The following is a 20,639-nucleotide window of genomic DNA, read 5'->3' as shown; positions in this document are numbered from 1 at the left end:
AAATGGGGATGTTCGCTGATGATTGCACAGTGTTCAGTTCCATTCGCAACCCCTCAAATAATTAAGCAGTCCGAGCCCGCATGCAGCAAGACCTGGACAACATCCAGGCTTGGGCTGATAAGTTGCAAGTAACATTCGCGCCAGATAAGTGCCAGGCAATGTCCATCTCCAACAAGAGAGAGTCTAACCACCTCCCCTTGACATTCAACGGCATTACCATCGCCGAATCCCCCACCATCAACATCCTGGGGGTCACCATTGACCAGAAAGTTAACTGGACCAGCCATATAAATACTGTGGCTCCAAGAGCAAGTCAGACGCTGGGTATTCTGCGGTGAGTGACTTACCTCCTGACTCCCCAAAGCCTTTCCACCATCTACAAGGCACAAGTCAGGAGTGTGATGGAATACTCTCCACTTGCTTGGATGAATGCAGCTCCAACAACACTCAAGAAGCTCGACACCATCCAAGATAAAGCAGCCCGCTTGATTGGCACCCCATCCACCACCCTAAACATTCACTCCCTTCACCACCGGTGCACTGTGGCTGCAGTGTGTACCATCCACAGGATGCACTGCAGCAACTCGCCAAGGCTTCTTCGACAGCACCTCCCAAACCCGCGACCTCTACCACCTAGAAGGACACGAGCAGCAGGCACATGGGAACAACACCACCTGCACGTTCCCCTCCAAGTCACACACCATCCCGACTTGGAAATATATCGCCGTTCCTTCATCGTCGCTGGGTCAAAATCCTGGAACTCCCTTCCTAACAGCACTGTGGGAGAACCGTCACCATACGGACTGCAGCGGTTCAAGAAGGCGGCTCACCACCACCTTCTCAAGGACAATTAGGGATGGGCAATAAATGCCAGCCTCGCCAGCGACGCCCACATCCCATGAACGAATAAAAAAAATGATTCCCTGTTCACTTGGTGTAGAACCCTTACAGTCGACAGAGAGAGCAGACATTCATTCATGAATCAAGGCAACATTCAAGCTTGGCAACCAGAGTCTAAAGGACAATGTTGTAAATGACTGCATCACCTAACCACCTGGAGCAACTATTTATAAATAAATGAGAGAAAAAAAATTAAAAACCCTTGAGAAATGCAAGCACTTTAAAATATAAATAAAAGGCATATCAGTTGTTTAATGAAGGTCTTTTGAGTTTTCCATGTTTTCAAGTGCTTTCAAAGTATAATCTTCAGAGTTAGGTACCTGGATAATGACCGTACAACATCAGGAGGGCTATAAGGACACACTTCTCACAAGGTTATATTTAAAGGATGACTGTATAAACCTGCTCCCATTAAAACTTCAGTCAGCTCTCTGTATTCATGATCAAACCATTTTAATGTTATCAGAAAAGATTACCCTTCTCTCCCATTAGAGTCTTTTCAGAGTTTACTGCTGAACTAATCTAAGCTATTTTAGATATGCTGTCAGCTTCCACAGAGACAAGCTCAATTGCCATTTCATCATTTCAGTAAGTGCTTTCTGTGCAATCTGCACTGCTGTTGCTACCACCCTTGTATGGGCATATAACATAGACTTGCTCTGTGAGCAGAACATAGCCTTACACAAATGCATAGAGAAACAGGAGCATTTTTCACGGGGAGACAACAAACTCGGTGCACTCGAATCAGTGTCTGTGAGTTGCAGAACTAAACAGCAGTTTTTGAATGGTGCAGATTCTAAACTGAAATCTTGTCCGAGTATCATTAATTTGATACCTTAGCAGGGCATCACCCCATCAAGATGAGTGTGAATTAAGCAGAGATGTCAGCATATTGTCCACCTTCATTTAATGGAGCTGGTGTTACCATCGGAGATGTGATGGGTTCTGATTCTGAGAAGCCTTTATTTTAATCATGTTCCAATATAATTGATGACAGGCTGCTCACCAATAAGCTCGCTATTATCTTCATCATCATCCTTGGTCTCGTATTTTTTTATACTGTTACTGAGATGTTGCAGATCTTTGCTATGAATTAGAATTTTTAAAAAAACACCTCCTGCAGGGTATAAAAACAGACAGCAGAGAGTGGCTATAGTTGATTTGTTTGTTATAATTACCAAATTGTAGTAAGGGAGATTAGACATCAACAGTTTGAGTGAGAAGGATCAGGCACAGAGGAACAATTACCATTAAAACTATTGAATTTAGGCACAGCAGAACAGAGTGCCAATAACCATTGGAGCAGGTGAGATTCAGTACAGCAGTATTAGAGTGCCACAGAAATAAATTTGGTGGAAATCATATTGCCTATTTCAGGGTATGCATATCGATTATAATGCAGACGGTAGGCATGAAGCTAATTTTGGTGCATAAATTATACCAGAGCTGAAATGTAATTTTTGTGGAACTGCTACGCCTCTGATAGACAAATAAATACTGACAACTCTTTGATCGAAAGAGCTTTCCATGCAATTTGATATCAGCTCTCCTAATGCGGTTGGTTATCGAAGTTGGCCTATTTACAATGTATAGGTACAGAACTCATACACAAGCCATACATGAGGGAAATGTTCCTTTTAAACCAATATGCACTATGTATGTACAGGAGTTGACATTGAGACCGAAGTAAAATGAACAGTGCAAGTAAATTGTCCATTTTTACTTCACGTAAAGGTTGTGTACCAAAAGTAAATGAATTGTTTTCTTTAACTCCTCAGCATGGAACACTACATGTTGCTTTGAAAGGAACAATCCTCTCCTGCCAGAGAATTTATGCCCTGTGTGTGACCGTACAGTCCCTTAGACATGATTGAATTGTTACTGACGCACACACATATTATTGTTACAGTTACCCAGTGGTGTTGCCAGACAGTTTACTTACCCCTACTCATAGTTGGAGAGCAATGCACAATGCAAGAGGTGGGAGGGAGCCTGGAAGGAAAGGAAAACGTAACAGAAAAATTAAGAAAAGAAAGAAAAGTCACAGTATTCACAGTGTACAAGATTGCTCTCATTTGATGTGAGTTTATAGCACTTGTATTGAGAAATAGCAATGGAAGGAAAACTCCATCACCGCATATGCTATCACAGTGACAAAATGTATCACAATGCAACTTCAGCTGATTTTCTTGAATTACACAAATATAAACTAAAGTATCCTGACTGATACTGTGATAGAATAATGGTCTGTGCTCATGAGACTGAACAAAATACATGAGTGGTTTTGTCACTCATTACCCTTTCAGACAGCCCTCATTTGAGGAGGTGGACATCTTATTGGATGTTGGCTGTGATGTATTCGCTATTTATTACAAGAAGTCACAATTAGCAGCATACTTAAATGCAATGCACACCAGAGACGTTGCTGGTTGATGGGAGGTTTGCTGTGTGGCATGGTGGAGGAGGGAAAGGAGCAAAAGGAAAGAAACAGATCTAAAAGAAAGAAGATTAAGGCAGTGTAAATCTCTGCAATCTTACCTGTTTTTATAGCCAGACACCAATTTCTTCAAATCCTGGTTTTCTCATGTCATAATCTCTTCTGATCCTAACAAATCGTTATAGAGGAAAAGATAAAAAATGATAAATCCAAAGTTACTGGTAAGGTATTCATAATACTTTGTGCTTATATTGGGTCTGAAATATAAATGGGGCAACAGAATAAAACTCCTAAATTCCACTTTTTACTTTTGCCTTGAAAGATTTTGAGTTTGATATAGATCTTCCCACGATCAGCATGAGATTAAGTTAGGATTAGTTCACTATGTCCAGATCAGTGCTGACCCAAGTGTTCATCTCTTTATGAATCATCGAAGATCCAACAACATGCACAATCTCTCAATCTGCCAATCCTCCTTAGATATGGGGATAGTGCCAGAGGGCTGGAGGATTGCAAATGTTACACCTCTGCTCAAAAAAAGGGAGAAGGATAAACCCGGCAGTTACAGGCCAGTCAGCCTAACGTCTGTGGAGAAACTTTTAGAGACAATAATCCGGGACAAAATTAATTGGCACTTGGAAAAGTATGAGCTAATAAATGAAAATCAGCATGGATTTGTTAAAGGAAAATCATGTTTGACTAGCTTGATTGAATTCTTTGATGAAGTAACGGAGAGGGTTGATGTTGTGCATATGGACTTTCAAAAGACATTTGATAAAGAACCACATAATAGACTTGTTAGCAAAATTAAAAACCATGGGATTAAAGGATTAAAGGGACAGTGGCAGCGTGGATGCAAAATTGGCATGGGGACAGAAAGCAGAGAGTTGTGGTGAATGGTTGTTTTTCAGATTGGAGGGAAGTATACAGTGGTGTTCCCCAGGGGTCTGTATTAGGACCACTGCTCTTTTTGATATATATTAATGACCTGGACTTGAGTATAGAGGGTAGAATTTCAAAGTTTGCAGATGACACAAAGCTCAGAAATTTAGTAAACAATGTGAAGTATAGTAACAGACTTCAGGAGGACATAAACAGACTGCTGAAATGGGCAGACACATGGCAGATGAAATTTAACGCAGAGAATTGCAAAGAGATGCATTTTGGTAGGAAGAATGAGGAGATGCAATATAAACTAAATGGTACAATTTAAAGGAGGTGCAGGATCAGAGAGACCTGGGAGTGCACATACACAAATCTTTGAAAGTGGCAGGACAAGTTGAGAAGGCTGTTAAAAAAGCATATGGGATCCTGGGTTTTATTAATAGAGGCATAGAGTACAAAAGCAAGGAAGTTATGCTAAACCTTTATAAAACACTGGTTAGGTCTCAGCTGGAGTATTGCGTTCAATTCTGGGCATCACACTTTAGGAAGGATGTCAAGGCATTAGAGAGGGTGCAGAAGAGATTTACTAGAATGGTGCCAGGGATGAGGGACTTCAGTTATGTGAAGGGATTGGAGAAGCTGGGGTTGTTCTCCTTAGAACGGAGAAGGTTAAGGAGAGATTTGATAGAGGTGTTCAAAATCATGAACGATTTTGACAGAGTAAATAAGGAGAAACTGTTTCCAGTGGCAGAAGGCTCAGTATCCAGAGGACACAGGTTTAAGGTGATCGGCAAAAGAGCCAGAGGTGACATGAGGAAACATTTTTTTTTACACAGTGAGTGTTATGATCTGAATACACTGCCTGAAAGGGTGGTGGAAGCAGATTCAGTAGTAACTTTCAAAAGGGAATTGGATAAATACTTGAAGGGAAAACATTTACAAGGCTATGGGGAATGGGACTAATTGGATAGCCCTTTCAAAGAGCGGGCACGATGGGCCAAATGGCCGCCTCCTGTGCTGTACCTACTATGATACCATGATATGCTGTCAAATGGAGTTTGCTAATGTAATAAAGGAAACAACACAACAACTTGCATTTATATAGTACCTTTAATATAGTAAAACGTCCCAAGGCGCTTCACGAGCGATTATCAAACACAATTTGACACTGAGCTACCTGAGATACAGGTGACCAAAAGCTTGGTCAAAAAGGTAGGTTTTAAGGAGCCTCTTAAAAGAGGAGAGAGAAGTAGAGAGGTGGAGATGTTTCAGGGTGGGGGGATTCCAGAGCTTAGGGCCTAGGCAACTGAAGGTACAACTGCCAATGGTGGAGCGAAGAAAATTGGGGTTGCATAAGAGACCAGAATTAGAGGAGCGCTGAGATCTCGGAGGCTTGTCGGGCTGGAGGAGGTTACAAAGATAAGGAGGCGTGAGGTCATGGAGGAATTTGAAAACAAGGATGAGAATTTTAAATTCGAGGCGTTGCCAGACTGGAAGCCAATGTAGGTCAACAAGCACAGGGGTGATGGGTGAACAGGACTTGGTGCAAATTAGGATACAGGCAGCAGAGTTTTGGATGAGCACCAGTTTACGGAGGGTGCAAGATTGGAGGCCGGCCGGGAGAGTATTGGAGTAATTGAGATTAGAGATAACAAAGGCATGGATGAAGGTTTCAGCAGCAGATGAGCTGAGGCAGGGGCGGAGACGGGTGATGTTACGGAGGTGGAAGTAGGCAGTGATTGAGAGAATATGGGGTCGGAAGCTTATCTCACGGTCAAATAGGACACCAAGGTTGCGAACATCCTGGTTCAGCCTCAGACAGTGGCCAGGGAGAGGGATGGAGTCGGTGGCTATGGAACAGAGTTTGTGGTGGGAACTGAAGACAATGGCTTCAGTCTTCCCAATATTTAATTGGAGGAAATTTCTGCTCATCCAATACTGGATGTCGGACAAGCAATGTCACAAGGGCAGTGGAGGGGTCGAGATAAAGGAAACAAATGCTGCCAATGAGCTTTGGCCTTAAAGAATGTTAAGCCCACCAGACTGAAAACTAATTTTTAAAAAAAGAGTTTCTTTAAATTAAAAAGCCTATATTAAGCAGTATCAGAATTCTGTGCAATGCATTGTAGAGAGAGCAACACAGAAAGCCGAGTTGCCAGGTTTCTGGCAGCTGGGTCCTTCCCACAGGCCTTTGATACCATGTCTAATCTGCAGAAGATCAATTCCAGTAGATTAATTAGTGTTCAGCAGCATTCATTTGGTACTAAAGCTTCAAACAAACAATTGTGGCAGCCAGGAATAGAAAGCCAGCTGCCATTTACTGACTCCCGAGATGTAGAACGAGACATTGATTGTTGGAAAATCGTTGCTTGTTTTTCTGTTGTTTTTCTTGTCTCTGATGTCTCTACAAGATTTTGGAAACTTATGTTCAGTCATTTGAGATTTGTATAACAGGAAGGTTCCCAGTGCTTTCCTGAATTATGGAGAAAAGGCTATTTAGTTCTTAATAGTGCCATAGAGATAAGGTACTAAAGAGTGTGGTCAGGACGTAGATATTTTTGCGAAGATGTAAACTAAATCTTCATGCAACATATAAGAAATATTTGGGAAGAGTTGCAACTTGCCGCCTGGGTGTAAAATTGTCATTGTGGATCACACTTGTTATAGAAACCACCCGATTTTTGTTTCCATTACATAGAATTATACAGAAACAGGCCATTTGGCCCAACAGGTCCATGTCAGTGTTTATGCTCCACACAAGCTCCCTCCCACCCTTCTTCATCTAACCTCATCAACATATCCTTTTATTCCTTTCTCCGCCATGTGTTTATCCAGCTTCCCCTTCAATGCATCTATGCTAGTCACCTCAACTACTCCTTGCAGTAGTGAGTTCAACATTCTAACTACTCTCTGGGTAAAGAAGTTTCTCCTGAATTCATTATTGGATTTATTAATGACTATTTTATATTTATGGCCCCCTAGTTCTGGTCTCCCCCACAAGTGGAAACATCGTCTCCATGTCTACTCTATCAAACCCTTTCATAATCTTAAAGACCTCTATCAGGTCACCCCTCAGTCTTCTCTTTTCTAGAGAAAAGAGCCCCAGCCTGTTCAATCTTTCCTGATAGGTATAACCTCTCAGTTGTGATATCATCCTAGTAAATCTTTTTTGCACCTTCTCCAGTGCCTCTATATTCTTTTTAAAATATGGAGACCACAGCTGTTCACAGTACTCCAAGGGTGGTCTATATAAGTTTAACATAACTTCGCTGCTTTTCACTTCTATCCTGCTATAAATGAACTTCAGTGCTTTGTTTGCTTTTTTTATGGCCTTATTAACCTGCATCTTTATTTCATTTTTATTTATTTGTGCCTCTGCACCCCGAGATCCCTCTACCCCATTTCCAAGGAGTTTGTGGCCTCCTTATTCTTCCAACCGAAATGTACCACCTCACACTTATTTTTTTATTCATTCATGGGATGTGGGCATTGCTGGCAAGGCCAGCAGTTATTGCCCATCCATAATTGCCCTTGAGATGGTGGTGATAAGTCGCTGCCTTGAACTGCTGCAGTCCATGTGGTGAAGGTACTTCCACAGTGCTGTTAGGTAGGGAGTTCCAGGATTTTGATCCTGGAACTCCAAGTCAGGATGGTGTGTGACTTGGAGGAGAACATGCAGGTGGTGGTGTTCTCATGTGCATGCTGCCCTTGTCCTTCTAGGTGGTAGAGGTCGCGGGTTTGGGAGGTGCTGTTGAAGAAGCCTTGGCAAGTTGCTGCAGTGGATCCTGTGGATAGTATACACTGCAGCCACCGTGCGCCAATAGTGCAGGGAGTGAATGTTTGAGGTTTAAGGTGGATGGGGTGCCAATCAAATGGGTTGCTTTGTCCTGGATGGTGTCGAGCTTCTTGAGTGTTGTTGAAGCTGCACTCATCCAGGCAAGTGGAGAGTATTCCATCACACTCCTGACTTGTGCCTTGTAGATGGTGGAAAGGCTTTGGGGAGTCAGGAGGTAAGTCACTCGCTGCAGAATACCCAGCCCCTGACCTGCTCTTGCAGCCACAGTATTTATGTGGCTGGTCCAGTTAAGTTTCTGGTCAATGGTGACCGCCAGGATGTTGATGGTGGGGGATTTGGCAATGGTAGTGCCGTTAAATGTCAAGGAGAGGTGGTTAGACTCTCTCTTGTTGGAGATGGTCATTGCCTGGCACTTGTCTGGCGTGAATGTTACTTGCCACTTATCAGCCCAAGCCTGAATGTTATCCAGCTCTTGCACACGGGCACATACTGATTCATTATCTGAGGGGTTGCGAATGGAGCTGAACACTGTGCAATCACCAGCGAACATCCCCACTTCTGACCTTATGATGGAGGGAAGGTCATTGATGAAGCAGCTGAAGATGGTTGGGCCTCGGACACAGCCCTGTGGAACTCCTGCAGCAATGTCCTGGGGCTGAGATAATTGGCCTCAAACAACCACTTATCTATATTGAAATTCATTTGCCAATTATATGCCCATTCTGCAAGTATATTAATGTCTTCCTGTATTTTGTCTCAGTCCTCCTCAGTATTAATTATACCCACCCCAATTTAGTGTCATCCACAAATTTTGAAATTGTACTTTTGATTCCTGAGTCCAAATCGTTTATGTAGATCTATTATGTAATTAAAATGGAAATGAAAATGAAAATCAGGCAATTTCTACAACCAGCTTTACGCCTGAGTGACAAGTTGAAAATCTACCACATTGTATCTGAAATTCCAACATGTAATTGATATCAATCAAACAGTATTGTATGAATTGTTCCTATCCCCCACTCTTTCCTAACACATACATGTTGGAATATTGGACTGGGATTTACCATCTCTGTCTAGAGTTTTACAGATGATACTTAAATTAGTTCGCCTTTGGACTGCTTGACATAGTTCAGTCGAAATGATATTGATGGGCAGCCAAGCTAAATAAATTGCAGCAAAAAAATGAAGTTAGCCACAGAGGTGCATTAACTAATGCTACTTTATTAAGCAGTATCTGATAACATAGCATAGCACTATCACAAGTATTATCGATTACAATAAACTGATATTTAAATCATCCTAGGCAGAAGAGTAACTAAAGTGTCTTCACAATATTGCAGAATCACCTGGGTTTCACTCAGTAACATTATAATAAAGTTACGTCAATGTCCAAAATTTCAAACAATTTTACAACACCAAGTTATAGTCCAGCAATTTTATTTTAAATTCACAAGCTTTCGGAGATTTTCTCCTTCCTCAGGCAAATGTTTCAAGAGCTCCTTGAAGCCTATGCATTTATACATATTGAACAATACATGGTGTTTACAGACTGCCCCTGCAACTGCCCGTTGCCAAGGCAATCACCGTGTTCAGACAGAGAGGTGTCACCTGCAGAACCCCCGAATACACATTCAACAAAAAAACAAACAGGGAAAAAAAACAGAGAAAAAAAACACAGAGAGAGGCAGAAACATCCGGAAGGCAGAGAGAGCCAGCAAATGACCCATTATATTAAAAACAGATAACATTTGTTCGCTGGTGGGGTAACGTGTAGCGTGACATGAACCCAAGATCCCGGTTGAGGCCGTCCTCATGGGTGCGGAACTTGGCTATCAATTTCTGCTCGACGATTTTGCGTTGTCGTGTGTCTCGAAGGCCGCCTTGGAGTACGCTTACCCGAAGGTCGGTGGATGAATGTCCATGACTGCTGAAGTGTTCCCCGACTGGGAGGGAACCCTCCTGTTTGGTGATTGTTGCGCGGTGTCCGTTCATCCGTTGTCGCAGCGTCTGCATGGTCTCGCCAATGTACCATGCTCTGGGGCATCCTTTCCTGCAACGTATGAGGTAGACAACGTTGGCCGAGTCACAGGAGTATGAACCATGCACCTGGTGGGTGCTCTCTCTGTGTTTTTTTTCTCTGTTTTTTTTCCCTGTTTGTTTTTTTGTTGAATGTGTATTCGGGGGTTCTGCAGGTGACACCTCTCTGTCTGAACACGGTGATTGCCTTGGCAACGGGCAGTTGCAGGGGCAGTCTGTAAACACCATGTATTGTTCAATATGTATAAATGCGTAGGCTTCAAGGAGCTCTTGAAACATTTGCCTGAGGAAGGAGAAAATCTCCGAAAGCTTGTGAATTTAAAATAAAATTGCTGGACTATAACTTGGTGTTGTAAAATTGTTTACAATTGTCAACCCCAGTCCATCACCGGCATCTCCACATCCAAAATTTCAGCACATGTTTGCTAAGGTTAAGTTTACAGTCTGTGTTCAAACTATCACTGAGGCTGTTCTTGTATGACCTGGGCATAACATATACTGCCCTTTTTCCTTTTTAGTAGGTTGTCTGCTGTTGCATTGGGCAGTTCTGCTGCCTTCTGGGATGCTTGGGCTTCATCTCTGGAGATACCTGTGTCAAGTCCTTTCTTACTAACTTAACTAATTCTGCTCACACTTTATTTCTCTGCATATTTTACTGCATTTTTCTCTCTGCCCTTAAGAGTTTTAAGTTATTAAACTAACCATTGTAATACACTTGTAGCCTACTTCTGTTCCATTAAACACAACTTTTCTTAACATCCTAAGTTCCAGTTTTAACACTTTCTTGGCGTTTTAAAGACTTCCTTCAAAAGATCTTTACAACTTCCCTTAACCTTCTAACCCATTGAGAACCTTCTGCTCCTTGGCAGCAAAGTATGATGTTCAATATCACAAGGAATCCTCCTTTTGGGGACATGACTATTCATGACCAATAAAAATAATCAATTCAATCACATGGATCCTTTTTCAAGTTGACATTAAACATATCAGAAACTATAATGGCAATTTTTTATTGGTTTGACAAAGAACAGACTTTTCATTAGATGCTTCACTCCTTTCCACTTTACTAGTGTCTAAATCATAAGGATGGCAGGTTTTTGATATTAATAGTTGTTCAAGGTTCTACTTAGGTTGCTAACCTTACCTATCAGAGGACCATAGCACATTAATCAGTCTACGAGTTTGCAGTTTTAGATCAGATCTTTTACAAGCTGATACCAGTTCCAATTAAAAACATATGGTGATGCTAGGATGTATGAATCCATTGTGTCTTAAGATTTCACAGCACGCAATGATTAACCGTTTAATCGTCCCCAGAATACCTCCACTATGTCATGGATGACTAGTTTTCTTACATGGTTTTAGATGAATCACTGAAATGTTTTAGTAAAGATTATATATGGTAATGGTCCACCTCAAAAGACAATGGTGTAAGTGCCAAAGCAGTTCAGATACTTCACCATGCTGCAACATGTGAGTGATTGAAGAGTCCATTTCTCAAGTGACAGTCTTTGCCACAAATGGCGCAGGCATAATTGACAGCTCCAGATGAGAAGGCCCACACAGTATTAACTCTTGAAGCCTTTAGTAAAGAAATAACTAAATTTATACATTGCTTCATGATGCCCCCCAGATATCTCAAAGTTCTTCATAACCAATGCATTACTTTTGAAATGCAATCACTGTTGTTAAGTAGGCAATTATGTCATCATTTTTTTTCAGAGGGTAAGAGGGTTAGATATACCAGATGATCTCCATAAAATGTCTCGGGGAGCTGTACAGAAAGGGGCATTTTATCTGGTTTGTCCTTTTGAATAGGAGCCATAATGAGTATAATATATTAAGAAGGAACGTGACATTTTTAAAAGGTGAGGGAAGAACTGGGGCAGTAGTTCGATATAAAGTGCTCTCTAAATGTGTGTTTTTTTAAATTGAAAATGACAACTCCTACTTGATATCGTGTAAATAACTAATTTTCCTCATTTTGGGTGCCTTTATAAAGGAATGGAGTCATTCCAGGATGGTTTGCAGGCAGTTCCTATCATAGTTCTGGATGTGAGTGAAGACACAAAATGGTGGTTCTTTACGGGAAGGGATCTAAGTGGCAAAGGATTGGGATCACTGTTAATTTTTCATACCTCTACTGGTATTATGTTACCCTAGAAAAGTTAAAAGCTATGACAAAAGTTACTTAATATGTAAATGTTTTACTTTGTACTCGTGTATGTGTGTGTATAGATATAGCTGCCACCACTCTTAATATGGACGGGATAGACATAGAATGGTTGGAATTATGAGTACTAGCTTAATCAAATCATCATGACTTTTTAACTGCCAGTTCATTTATATTGGTTTATAAGTACCTTTATTTTAGTGCTTAACTTTTTAGCTATAATTTCACTGAAGTATGTGAAGTATCAGGTTGGGGCTGCTAGTGGGGATAGGTCTGGGCCAGGTTGAGGCTGTGTTGCCGCTGAGAATTGGGATAAAATTGCCTTTGGATGTTGGGTTGCTTCAGATCAGGTCTGCTGACTCGAGATGGATTAATCGGCTGACCCAAAATCTAGACTGACACTTCAGAGCAGCACGGAAGAAACACTGCATTGTTGGAGGTGCCTTCTTTCAGATGAGACGTTAAATCGAGGCTCCATCTGCCCTCTCAGGTGTTCATAAAAGTCCCCATGGCACTATTTCGAAGAAGATCACGGTGTCCCGGCCAATATTTATCCCTCAACCAACATCACTAAAACAGATTATCTGGCTATTTTCACTTTGCTGTTTGTGGGACCTTGCTGTGCACAAATTGGCTGCCATATTTCCTACATTACAACTTTGACTACACTTCAAAAGTACTTAATTAGCTGTAAAACACTTTGGGATGTCCTGAGATTATGAAAGGCACTATATAAATGCAAGTTCTTTCTTTAATAAAGAGAATGTGGCCATATCACCGCTTTGTTTAAATTTGAACTCTTGGCATTCCTTTGTAAAACTAACTCACAAGTATGACTCTGAGTAATGAACTCAATCCTTGTATTTGTCCCATCTTGAGCAAAGCTGCAAAAGTTTCTCTTGATTGCCCTTAACAAGAACTTAACAAGCAATTTTTATTTAATTGTAAATATGTTTAAACATGGGAGCAAGATTGAGTAATGGCAGAAAATGAAGAAAACTCCTTTATCACTTTCTGCCAGTTTTGCTCATCTGTTTTCTTACATCTACCCTTTAGTGAAACTTTCTCCATAGAGGAAAATATATCCCATCTTGTCATTGGGGATATCCGGCTGGCAAGAATCATTCTTGCATGTAACTCTTGAGTTTATTTCAGGAATGGGTAGGGATATTTAAAATGGCAGGAAATATACAATCTCACTATGTCCATCTTTTGAGAATGTTTGAGCCATTTCAAAGATCTGATCTGGACAGTTATGAAAATGAAGTTGAATTTGTGCATCTGCATTTGTTTTAAATCTCTTTGCTCTTTTCCCCCTCTGCTCACGTACAAATAGAATTGACTATGAGCAAGATTCCTGTTGGCAGTGCCTCTAAACTGCGACTGTGCTTTGAAGTACTTTTAGTGCATATGACGTATATAACAATTGATGATACAGCAGTCCCTAAATCCCACCAGTTCACTGAACTCTTGCGTCTTAAAAAATTGCTGAGATGCTAACAGTGATAGCATTGAACTACAATACAAAGGGCACAATGCTGTCTCTCACAGCCGTTCTCCCCTGATCCTCACCCAAATTTCCTTGGATCTCAGTACACACTGACTTCATTGAAGCAGCAGCGTAATTAAAAGTGGGTCTTTCTAAACGCTGTTCATGTCCAAGAAGAAAAAGAATTAACTTAAAGTTGCCCATGAATACTAACCTAGATGTATGCCCATTTAACCCCGTTGCTGTCATTTTTTTTTAGACTTGGTTTTTTTTTAATAGAAGTGGGGTTCAACTTGTATTGCAGTTAGATGAGTAGAAGGTGATTGAAATAAGCTGAACTAGGGACGTTCGTAGACTTGCTCGATTTTAAAATTCTCATCCTTGTTTTCAAATCCCTCCATGGCCTTGCCCCTCCCTATCTCTGTAACCTCCTCCAACCCTACAACCTTACAAGATCTATACACTCCTCCAATTCTGGCCTCTTGCCCATCCCCAATTTTAATCACTCCACCATTGGCGGCTATGCCTTCAGCTGCCTCGGCCCTAAGCTCTGAAATTCCCTCTCTAAACCTCTCCGCTTCTATCCCTCTCGCTCCTCCTTTAAGAAGCTCCTTAAAACCTACCTCTTTAACCAAGCTTTTGGTTACCTGACCTAATCTTTCCTCATGCGGCTCAGTGTCAAATTTTGTTTGATAACACTTCTGTGAAGCGCCTTGAGACTTTTTACTATGTTAAAGGTGCTATATAAATGCAAGTTGTTGTTGTTGATCCCCCTTCATACACCCCTTATCCTTTGCATTCCTACTGCAGAACATCTGCTTCCTTGATTTCCTGGTCACCTTGGACGGATGAAATCTGCAGCTGTTGTATAGAATCAAGCCCACTGTCTCAACAACAACATTGAAAAGATTGCAATTTGCATTACTTGGTCAACCTCTTGGGTGGCCTAAACCCACACATTTCAGTTGGCCAACATTTCTAATCCCCAGTGTTTGCTTTCTGTGGGTGAGAGACTTGTGTGGTGTATGATTTATTTGATACCAAAAACTACACAGGAACCCATTCCAGGACAAATAACATTTTATATCTACACCGTCACTTGGGAGATGAAGTGTTCTCCCCCATAAAATAATTATGAACAAAATATCAGGTGTGATAATGAGGATTTTTATCGCTGAGCGACATCCAATCATTCGTGTGTGACCTGATTCATGATCTGGGGTTCTATTGAATATTCATAGACAACCTGCTGCTAACTTGATGTTTTGTTGGTAAATTTGATATTGTGTTCTTAAAGTATTCTCATTATTCTTCGCTCTTGCAATCTTTACTGTATATCATGTACCTATAAAGAACAAAATGGAAAGCGTATAAAAATAAATGTAAGATAATGGACAAATGCTTTATCATCACCTGAGCCCTTAGGTAAGATTACCTTAGCTGCAATCAGTTGTACCCACCATTATTTGTTGTGATACACATCAGTGTTATTTTCAACCATGAAAATTAATTCTGATCCATTGTTCTCATATAAAGTATAATACATTAAGGATTTCCCACTATTCTGAGCTTTTCTGTTGGCATGGCAGGCAGTGAAGGGACACAAAACTCCCACCAACAAGTCACAAGATTTAACTGATTAATGTATAGCTTGGATTTTCTAAATTAAATCAGTGGAGATTGGATACAGTTGTCTGAGGCCACTTTCTACATTGGGGAGAAAAGTCAACCTGTATTGTTTCCATGTACACCCTTGCAGGCCATTACAGAGCTATGTTAGCTTAGGTCTGGGAGCAGATTGCTTGTCTACCTTCTCAGGCATGGGGCAAGGCAGAGAGGAATTAAGAACATAAGAACATAAGAAATAGGAGCAGGAGTAGGCCAATCGGCCCTTCGAGCCTGCTCCGCCATTTAATAAGATCATGGCTGATCTGATCCGAACCTCAAATCTAAATTAAAGAAGGGGAGAGAAGTTTAAAAAAAAGTTGTGAGTGGAAAATAACTTTTAAAGAAAACAAAATCAGCATCAGGGAGTAAGAGTGCTCATAAGCTTGACTTTTCCATATAACTGTCAAATGGAATCGTTAACAGCAAGATGAATTTTCTGGTGGGATGTAGTGAGTGTAACACCCACCGGCTTCCTGCCGAGCCAAACTCCTAGGATTTTCAACGGCCGCACCTTATTACTTATTCAAATTGGGGAGGGATGGAAAATTGCAAGTAAGCAGCCCTTAACCTACTGCAGCTAAAATTTAAAGGAATACGATTACTTATTCATAAGTGGCTATATGTGGAGGGAAATTATTTTCTCCTTTACAAAGGCTGTAAATTTTTTAAAAAATTATTTCATCCTTCCAAAGTTGGATTTAGCAAAAAAAAGTGGCATGCAAAATAAATTTAGAGGCAGGAGTGGAGAATGTAGGCAAGTTTGGCATCAGAAACCTCTGTTTGATGGCTGTCAAAATGGAGGCGCTATTGCAGGAGGTGGGTGTGAAGAGAGTTTCCCTGTTTGGACTCCAGGAGTACCTTCCCTGAGGACAACATGCCTGGTAGAACGTGGTAGCAAGGGTCAGTGCTGTGTACACCACCTGCAGGAGCTAGGAATAGATGCTGAAGAAAATGGCACACCTTAAGGAAGCTTCCAAGTTAAGAGTACGCAGTAGTACCCTTGAGTTAGTAGATGGCCCATGTATGCATGCAACAAATTGATGCTTGTCAATCTGTTCAGTGTTTATGTGGCCTTTGCAATAGGTTGGAGCTGTAGTACTTGGCGCTGCACATTTTATTCTGCATATGCAAAAACCACCACCAAATATATACCTGCCATGAACATGTGCATGCCCACGCATGGACATAGAAGCATACTACCACCCCTCCCAATGCCCCTACCAGTATACACATCTATGCATAAAAGGTACATATAGATTATCTGAACATTTATACCTGTACCCACACATCTCCACCAAGCATACATTCACCATGCACATGTCCATTGTTACAAATTTTGCGTCTGCACTAAATATTTTCTCGGGTTTAACATCACCGGTCACTCCTGTGCGCCCCTTATGATTAGGAGTTCATCTTTACTGTCCGATATCTAGTCATATGATGGTGTGAATTTGGCCATAACAGTAAAACTCCTCGTTGTGTGCACTGGATTCTGTAATCTTATACTCGCCCCATGTGCATTTCTCCCATCTTCTGGAAGGCAGAAGGCAGATGGATAGGCACTCTAGTGAGATGAGGCCAACTTTAAACCACTGAATTGGTTTGTTTCACATGCAGTATGCAGTGAAATTAAATTTTGTATCACTTGCCATAACATAGAAAGTAACAAAATACACCACTTACCCTGTTAATAGGCTAAACTCATTTTATAGACAAGAAATACCAGAAACTGGCGGGCACTAATGATTTTCTTACAGAACATGTGTGTTCATGCTTCAACTTGGAATCTCTCAAAACCTTCCTCTGGCTGGAGAGAAATTGAGACCCTGCTGCCTTTCCTGTTACAAACTGAAAATTGGAGAGAGACAGAACAAAGCAACAGAGAGGGCAAGAATGCATGTGCACTAGAAGCTATTCCTTTGTGGACCGAATTTAATTTCATAGCAACATCATAATATAAGTTAATTTGAAAATCACTTCTAGGCCAAATGGGCAACATTCCTGAAGTATGACATCCATGCAGACCCATGGTAAGACACTCCACCTACATTTTATCACACATTACCCCACTAAACATGCACTCATCCAATACATATACACATATACCACATGCACAAACATAGAAACATACCCCCCGCCCCCCCCACACACATATGCGAGCCTGAATGATTACATCACCATGATTCAACATCATCTATCATTGATGGAATGAGATTGGGACCTTCCTGCAAGTGAATAGAAGGAAATGCAAAAAAGTTGACTTATCTCCGCATATAGTTGATGGCACACGGGTTCGTTTATGTGAAGCTGTAAGTAGTGGACGAAGAAGGGGGAGTCCTGGCCTTCCTCTGGTGTGTTCAGTCTTAATGATATGTTTTTGACCTGTGTTCTGAGATAGAGTAAAAAGAAGAGTAGACTATAACGAGCAGGGTTATATTCAAATAAAAACAGAAAATGCTGGAAATACTCAGCAGGTCAGGCAGCATCTGTGGAAAAAGAAACAAAGTTAACATTTCAGGTCGATGACCTTTTGTCAGAACATGGTTTCAAAACACGGTTTCTAAGTGAATATACCCATCAAAGGGTTTAAATGTATATTTTAATGTCTACGAATATGTTAGAAAAATCCAGATGTACACCCTCCTTGTAGATCCCCAGAGTGGGGAGTACACATAGCCTACTGACTTCTGTCCCTCCTAATTTTAAGTTGCCTCATGTTGCTCAATATATTCTGGGTGTTACTTTATTCACTGTGCTGGCTGCTTGAAATAGTTCTAACTGCACAGCAACCATAATGTAAAGCCAAAGAAAATAACTGGAATGGATTGAAGGAGGATCAGTGGGAGTGGAGGGCCAACTTTTCAAGTGTTGAACTTCTCTCAAGTTTATCTAGGGTTGCCAACCCTGCAGGATTATCCTGTAGTCTCCGGGAATGAAAGACTAATCTCCACGACCCTTATGCGAGCAACCCGGGAGAGAAATAATAGGAGCATTTAAAAAAAAGGTGTGTTTTTTTTCATTTAGTTTGAACACTTTCATTTTATTAGTTATAGAAATATTGGAGATGGGAAAAGAGGCTGTTGACTGGGCAGGGCAGTAGGTGGTGTGATGTCAATGATGGAACCTTTAGGAGTATGCCCAACCAGAGTTGGCGACCCTAAGTTTATGGCAGTTTCTGATACACTTCAGTACAGTGCAGCCACTCTGTCTCCTGCTTCTATTTGTGTTCCTCATTTTTTTATTTTGAAAGGCCAGCCCAGAAATGTTCCAATTGTCTGCTAGCCTGCGATATGTGGAGAACGCTACCAGGAAATGTAATATTGCTTTAAAATTGTCTGGTGATCAACCCTTGCACTGTGGTTTATTTCTGTTTTGACTGTGTGTGCTTCAGGGAAGCAGCGGTCAGATACTACACTCCGCATGGTAGCTCTTCCGCACCCCCCCCCCCCCCCCCGACCCCGCTTCCCGGTTGGAAGGGCTTTCTTAATTCTAGGGCACTGAACATTGAAGCTCTGATTTAATATTTTTTGGGGAACAAATCTACTGACTTTTTTACCGAAACCACTGTTGGCTGTGGCAGTGTAATGCAAAAATGTTCTAGTGTATTATTAGGGAGAAATGTAATAGAGATTATGAGTTGCTTTTTCTGTGCAAGATTTATTTAAAAAAGCAAAGGAGCTGGTCTGATGATCCAGTCCAGAACCAAACTGTGCAGACCAGAAAGGGCTGAAGTTCAATCTCCAGGGAGACAGCAAATTGGGGGGTATAGTTAATACCAAGGAGGACTGCGACAAAATACAGGAAGACATTAATAAACTTGGCGAATAGGCATGTAATTAGCAAATGAATTTCAATATAGATAGTATTACATTTTGGTAGGAAGAATAAGGAGGCCACATACTGCTTGGATAGTAAGAGTCTAAATGGGGTAGAGGACCAGAGGGATTTGGGGGTACAGATACACAAATCACTAAAAGTAGTGACGCCGGTTAATAAAGCCGTAAAAAATGCAAACAAAGCATTGGGGTTCATTTCTAGAGGGAAAGAATTGAAATGCAGAGAAGTTATGTTCAACTTGTATAGAACCTTGGTTAGACCACACTTGGAATTCTGTGAACAGTTCTGGTCTCCATATTATAAAAAGGATATAGAGGCACTGGAGAAGGTGCAAAAAAGATTTACTAGGACGATACCAGAACTGAGCGGTTATACATATCAGGAAAGATTGAGCAGGCTGGGGCTCTTTTCTCTAGAAAAGAGAACACTGAGGAGTAACCTGATAGAGGTCTTTAAGATTTTGATAGGGTAGACGTGGAGATGATGTTTCCACTTGCGGGGGAGATCAGAATTAGGGGCCATAAATATAAGATAGTCAGTAATAAATCCAATAATGAATTCAGGAGAAACTTCTTTACCCAGAGAGTGGTTAGAATGTGGCACTCACTACCAAAAGGAATGGTTGAGGCAAATAGCATAGATGCATCTAAGGGGAAGCTAGATAAACACATGAGAGAGAAAGGAATACAAGGATATGCTGAAAGGGTTAGTTGAAATAGGGAGGGAGGAGGCTCGCGTGGAGCATAAATACTGGCGTGGACTTGTTGGGCCGAATGGCCTGTTTCTGTGCTGTACATTCTGTGTAATTCTATATAAGGTGCTATCCTTAGTGTACTGGGTCAGGGAGGGGAAAAATGAGTACCGCTCCTAATTGTTATCAGTATTCCCTGCTAGACGGTTCACAAATCTGGACATTGGCTGAGGAGGTGAGGTTTCCTTTATCCCACTGCTTCCTTTTCTTTATTCTTGTCGCAGTACTGCATATCAGTGCTCTAATAATGGACTGCAATAAGTATCAGGGGAAATGTCAGGCTTCAAGCACCTCTTTAATACACAGAACACTTGCAGAATGTACTTTCTAACTTTGTCATTCTTATCATTTCACCTCCACAGCAAAAACAAGCTTTAAGGTGGGTGTTTTTTCATTTATTGAGAACAGATTGATACTGCACTGAGATTATCACAAGCCTTTTCTCTCTGGTAAATAATAACAATACATAATAAAATCATGATGTCAGCTCACTGCTGGCTGAAAGCCCAGGTGATCTAAGAGTTTGGACTTTTTCAAGTTAATTTTTTCTCCCTCTCTCAACACAGTGCTGGCTGACGGTTAAGAAATACAATCTCCTCTTCTGTGAATAACTAAAAACTTTCTTTTATAAAATCTCCAATGAAAAAATATTGTCATGTGTTAGTA

This window comes from Heptranchias perlo, chromosome 14, assembly GCF_035084215.1.
Source record: "Heptranchias perlo isolate sHepPer1 chromosome 14, sHepPer1.hap1, whole genome shotgun sequence".
Classification (NCBI taxonomy): Eukaryota; Metazoa; Chordata; class Chondrichthyes; order Hexanchiformes; family Hexanchidae; genus Heptranchias; species Heptranchias perlo.
Note: the sequence above shows the minus strand (reverse complement) of the source record.